Raw genomic sequence first — 6802 nt, 5'->3', positions numbered from 1 at the left:
TGTCTGCCAACGTACGGAAAAAGCGGGGGGGCATTAAGGGGGGGAGAGAGAGAGACATGGAGATTTTCTCAGCCTCTCATTCTTTTTTTTTTTTTTTTTTTAATTGAACATAAATAGTACACGCAAATGTACAAATAAACATGGCAAGGTAGAACTGAATGTCAATTAAACAACCAGGCATGAAGAAGAAAAGGACATAAGGACATTCGTTCTGTATGTATTCAGAAGTTAATAGTGTTAACGGTTTGTGAGAAATTTACATTGCTAGACAAAAAAAGAAATTAAAAGGAAATAATTAAATAAATAGATAGACCAATGAAATTAAAACCGAAAAAAAAAAATGCAAGGGGAATACAACATGTAATTAAGTTGGCGATTCACAAGGAATCTCAGACATCAAACTGTATATTTTTTGTTGTTTATATATAAACATATATAAACAAACATATATTGTTTGTTGTTTATTTTTGGGATATATTGAGGAATATTTAATGGAAAGGAGTCACAATCGCTTTTTGACAATGTCGAAGTGTATAGGTGGCTATAGAATTTAAAGTTTTCATTGGAAATGATAGCCTCATCTGTAATTTCCTTGTTGTTAAGACGGGCTTCCGCTTTGCTCCGCTCCTCCTCTCCTCCGCTCTTCCGCTCCGGGCCCTGGAACTCCCGATCCGCGGGACTTCGGTGAATTCCGGGCCAGTTTTTTTGCTCTTCTGCTCTCCTCCCCTCCTCCGCTTCTTCGCTCCCCCGCTTTGGACCCTGGAACTCTTGAACAGGGCCGGGCTTCTGCCCTCCGCCTCTCCTCTGCTCATCCGCTCCAGGCCCTGGCACTCCCTGTGATCCAGTCATTCGCATGTGCGTGCCCGGAGGTCCGGGAGCTCCACTCAAACGTCCGGGGGGGGTAAGGGTAAGGGGTCCTGTCCCTCTCCCCCCCTCCTCGCCGCCTCTGAGAAGAGAAACATCTCCTCCACTCCTCCGCTCCTCCGCTGCGGAACCAGGTATTACCGATCCGCCGGACTCAGGCGAATTGCAGAAAGGGGTTTTGCCGTCCTCCGCTCCTCCGCTCCTCCGTTTCGGGCCCTGGAACTCCCGAACCGCTGGACACAAGCGAATCACGGTCCGGGCTTCTGCTCTCCTCCGCTCCTCACCTCATCCGCTCCAGGCCCTGGTACTCCGTGTCCGCGGGAACCCCCCCCAACCCACAAAAACAAACTCTCACACACACACAAACACACGCACACACACACACACACACACACACACAAACACACAAACACACACAGACACACACACACACAGACACACCTGAACTCATCATAGCTGTGCTAATAGCATTGGCCGAAACGTTTCCACAACCAAACCAACATTAGCTCATCCACTCATTCACATATGTGTGTGCCCGGAGGTCCGGGAGCTCCAGTCATAAGTCCGGGTGATCTATGTCCGGAGAAGGCTCACATTAGCCGCTCTAAGGGGTCCTGCTGCCCCCCAGCTTCCCGGCCTTTGAGAAGAGACACATAACTCCGCTCTTCCGCTTCTCCGCTATGGGCCCTGGTACTCCCGATCCTCCGAACTCAGGTGAATTGCGTGACGTGCTTCTGCTCTCCTATAAGCCCCTACACACTTCGAACACGGCTGTTATCACCCTGTTACTGCATTTCAATGACACCCATTTGCTTTCGATCTCAGTGTCTGCCACCGTACGGAAAAGCGGGGGGGTGGGGGGTGGGGGGGCATAAGCGCATTCGTGCTGTAAGTAATCAGAAGTTAATAGTGTTAACGGTTTGCGAGAAATTTTTAATGCTAGACAAAAAAAGAAAATTAAAAGGATATAATTAAATAAATAGATAGAAAAATAAAATTAAAAAGGAAAAAAAAAAAATTGTGAGGGGAATATAACATGTAATTAAGTTGGCGGTTCACAGGGAATCTCAGACATCAAACTGTTTTTAATTGAACATAAATAGTACACCCAAATATACAAATGTACAAATAAACATAGCAAGGTAGAACTGAATGTCAATGAAACAACCAGGCATGAGGAAGCAACGGACATGAGGACATTTGTTCTGTATGTAATGAGAAGTTAATAGTGTTACAGGTTTGTGAGAAATTTACAGTGCTAGACAAAAAACGAAATTAAAAGGAAATAATTAGATAAATAGATAGACAAATGAAATTAAAACCAAAAAAAAAAAATGCAAGGGGAATACGACATGTAATTAAGTTGGCGATTCACAAGGAATCTCAGACATCAAACTGTATATTTTTTGTTGTTTATATATAAACATATATAAACAATCATATGTTGTTTGTTGTTTATTTTTGGGATATATTGAGGAATATTTAATGGAAAGGAGTCACAATCGCTTTTTGACAATGTCGAAGTGTATACGTGGCTATAGAATTTAAAGTTTTCATTAGAAATTATAGCCTCATCTGTAATTTCCTTGTTGTTAAGACGGGCTTAGCTTTGCTCCGCTCCTCCTCTCCTCCGCTCCTCCGCTCTTCCGCTCCGGGCCCTGGAACTCCCGATCCGCGGGACTTCGGTGAATTCCGGGCCAGTTTTTTGCTCTTCTGCTCTCCTCCCCTCCTCCGCTTCTTCGCTCCCCCGCTTTGGACCCTGGAACTCTTGAACAGGGCCGGGCTTCTGCCCTCCGCCTCTCCTCTGCTCATCCGCTCCAGGCCCTGGCACTCCCTGTGATCCAGTCATTCGCATGTGCGTGCCCGGAGGTCCGGGAGCTCCACTCAAACGTCCGGGGGGGATAAGGGTAAGGGGTCCTGCCCCCCCCCCCTCGCCGCCTCTGAGAAGAGAAACATCTCCTCCACTCCTCCGCTCATCCGCTGCGGAACCAGGTACTACCGATCCGCCGGACTCAGGCGAATTGCAGAAAGGGGTTTTGCTGTCCTCCGCTCCTCCGCTCCTCCGCTCCTCCGCTCCTCCGCTCCTCCGCTCCTCCGCTCCTCCGCTCCTCCGTTTCGGGCCCTGGAACTCCCGAACCGCTGGACACAAGCGAATCACGGTCCGGGCTTCTGCTCTCCTCCGCTCCTCACCTCATCCGCTCCAGGCCCTGGTACTCCGTGTCCGCGGGAACCCCCCCCAACCCACAAAAACAAACTCTCACACACACACAAACACACGCACACACACACACACACACACACACACACACAAACACACAAACACACACAGACACACCTGAACTCATCATCGCTGTGCTGATAGCATTGGCCGAAACGTATCCACAACCAAACCAACATTAGCTCATCCACTCATTCACATATGTGTGTGCCCAGAGGTCCGGGAGCTCCAGTCATAACTCCGGGTGATCTCTGTCCGGAGTAGGCTCACCTTAGCCGGTCTAAGGGGTCCTGCTGCCCCCCAGCTTCCCCGCCTTTGAGAAGAGACACATAACTCCGCTCTTCCGCTTCTCCGCTATGGGCCCTGGTACTCCCGATCCTCCGAACTCAGGTGAATTGCGTGACGTGCTTCTGCTCTCCTATAAGCCCCTACACACTTCGAACACGGCTGTTATCACCCTGTTACTGCATTTCAATGACACCCATTTGCTTTCGATCTCAGTGTCTGCCTCCGTACGGAAAAAGCGGGATGGGTGGGGGGGCATAAGCGCATTCGTGGTGTAAGTAATCAGAAGTTAATAGTGTTAACGGTTTGCGAGAAATTTTTAATGCTAGACAAAAAAAGAAAATTAGAAGGATATAATTAAATAAATAGATAGAAAAATAAAATTAAAAACGAAAAAAAAAAAATTGTGAGGGGAATATAACATGTAATTAAGTTGGCGGTTCACAAGGAATCTCAGACATCAAACTGTTTTTAATTGAACATAAATAGTACACCCAAATATACAAATGTACAAATAAACATAGCAAGGTAGAACTGAATGTCAATGAAACAACCAGGGATGAGGAAGCAACGGACATCAGGACATTTGTTCTGTATGTAATGAGAAGTTAATAGTGTTACAGGTTTGTGAGAAATTTACAGTGCGAGACAAAAAAAGAAATTAAAAGGAAGTAATTAAATCAATAGATAGACAAATAAGAAATTAAAACGAAAAAAAAAAAAAAAAAATTGCAAGGGGAATGTAACATGTAATCAAGTTGTTTTTTTTGTTTTTTTTTTTTTTTTTTTTACCAAAAAAAAAAGGAACCTCGGACATGGGTAACTATATTTTTTTGTTTTCGGATTTTTCCATAAGTTTTAAGGATTTTTTTTTTTTTTTTTATATTTCAAAATCGTTTATGAAGACATTAAAATTTGGGGAGCATTTTTGCATTCTGTTCTTGTGAATGAAGAACTTGGCCAGGCCTAAAAGAACATTGACACAGAGTTCATCTGTTATGTTGCTTATAAGTAAACAGAATGTTATATCATCTTTTGAGAAGGAAACTGGTGACGATGGAATGAGAAGGAGAAAAAATATATGGTCAGTGGTTTCAATGTTGTCTTCACAAAATGTACAAATATTATCTTCAAAATTAAAGCGTACCCTCGATAATTCCTTAGATGGGTAGATGTCAGTCATAATTTTGAAGTGGGTCTCTTTTGCCTTGGGGGTATGGGTAGAGTCAGATACATAGTTCGCAGCGTGGCAATCGATTCCTCATCAAATTTATTTAAAATATCCTTTTTTTTTTTTTTGACGTCCAGGGAATAAGTTTCCTGTGAAACATTTCCTAATAAAGGAGTTGCCGCGCTTTCTGTCCACAATTGAGATTCCCTGGAGTGATAGTCGGGGTAACTGTGGTTGTACGGTTCGGTGCGTCATTATATTTTTGGTCAGGAATACAAATTGTCGAGGCAGTGCGTTTCGTAACTTTAGCAACTCTAATATGGGAGGCTTGAATCTGTGTGTAGTACAGAACTGCTCATTGTCCAGAGGACTGCCAGTGTCATCCATCAAGTCAATTATCGACCATATACCTTTCTCAAAGCATTCCTTGTAAAACAGAGGTTTGTTGCCATGCAGTACATATCGATTGTTCCAAACTATTATACTGTGTGGTGAGAAATTGTGTACGTATATCATTTTCCAGTATAATAATATTTGTTTATGGAACTCTGAACATTTGACAGGAATCTTGTTGATATCCAAGTCAGAGATAAGCAGAAGACTCAGGCCGCCGACTTTGTTGAATAAGTAGTTTGGAGTACAATACCAGAAAGAACGATGAGGTTTGATCCAGGATTTCAACCAGTTCACCTTCAATGTCCCATTCAAGCAGTCCGACTCTATCACTTTCAGCCCTCCTTCACTTGTTTCTTTCACCATATGTGATTTTTCTTAGATGGTGTGGTCTGTTCCTCCAGATAAAGTTGAAATTGATTTGGTTAACAGATTATACGAGTTGATTTGGAGCAGCATTGGAATATGCTGGGTATATACATCTGGATAAACACATCCATTTTAGTCAAATATATCCGGCCTAATATTGATAAATCTCTCTGGAGCCATATATTAGAATTAAGCTTTACTTTGATTCAGTTTAGATTCAATGTTCCTGGATTGATTTAACGTTTGGTCCTTGGATAGGAAAATGCTCAAGTATTTTATTTCTGATTTCATAGAAACATCGCTGATTTCCTTTAGTGGCGAGTCATGCAGCGCAAGAAGTTTGCATTTCTTTAAGTTTAATGACAATCCTGAAGCCTTGGAGAATGTTTTGTTTTTTTTCAGCACTTATTGGGACTTGATGTTCATTTTTCAAAACTAAGGTTGTGTCATCTGCCAGCAGGCTAATAACAATTTCTGTCCCCAACATTACTTCTGTCCCACACGTATACACACACACACACACACACACACACACACACACACCTTAATTCCACTCTTTTATATACGCATGTCTGGAGTTCCGGGAGCTCGTTCTCAACGTTCTGGGGATAATCATAGCTGTGCTGATAGCATTGGCCGAAACGTATCCACAACCAAACCGACATTAGCTCATCCACTCATTCACATATGTGTGTGCCCGGAGGTCCGGGAGCTCCAGTCATAAGTCCGGGTGATCTATGTCCGGAGAAGGCTCACATTAGCCGCTCTAAGGGGTCCTGCTGCCCCCCAGCTTCCCGGCCTTTGAGAAGAGACACATAACTCCGCTCTTCCGCTTCTCCGCTATGGGCCCTGGTACTCCCGATCCTCCGAACTCAGGTGAATTGCGTGACGTGCTTCTGCTCTCCTATAAGCCCCTACACACTTCGAACACGGCTGTTATCACCCTGTTACTGCATTTCAATGACACCCATTTGCTTTCGATCTCAGTGTCTGCCTCCGTACGGAAAAAGCGGGATGGGTGGGGGGGCATAAGCGCATTCGTGGTGTAAGTAATCAGAAGTTAATAGTGTTAACGGTTTGCGAGAAATTTTTAATGCTAGACAAAAAAAGAAAATTAAAAGGATATAATTAAATAAATAGATAGAAAAATAAAATTAAAAACGAAAAAAAAAAATTGTGAGGGGAATATAACATGTAATTAAGTTGGCGGTTCACAAGGAATCTCAGACATCAAACTGTTTTTAATTGAACATAAATAGTACACCCAAATATACAAATGTACAAATAAACATAGCAAGGTAGAACTGAATGTCAATGAAACAACCAGGGATGAGGAAGCAACGGACATCAGGACATTTGTTCTGTATGTAATGAGAAGTTAATAGTGTTACAGGTTTGTGAGAAATTTACAGTGCGAGACAAAAAAAGAAATTAAAAGGAAGTAATTAAATCAATAGATAGACAAATAAGAAATTAAAACGAAAAAAAAAAAAAAAAATTGC

The sequence above is a fragment of the Fistularia commersonii genome, unplaced genomic scaffold, assembly GCF_037954325.1.
Source record: "Fistularia commersonii isolate RoL2024-O1a breed Wild unplaced genomic scaffold, RoL_Fcom_v1.0 HiC_scaffold_62, whole genome shotgun sequence".
NCBI classification, from domain to species: Eukaryota; Metazoa; Chordata; class Actinopteri; order Syngnathiformes; family Fistulariidae; genus Fistularia; species Fistularia commersonii.
The sequence above is the reverse complement of the archived record's forward strand: the minus strand, read 5'-3'. Positions refer to the sequence as shown.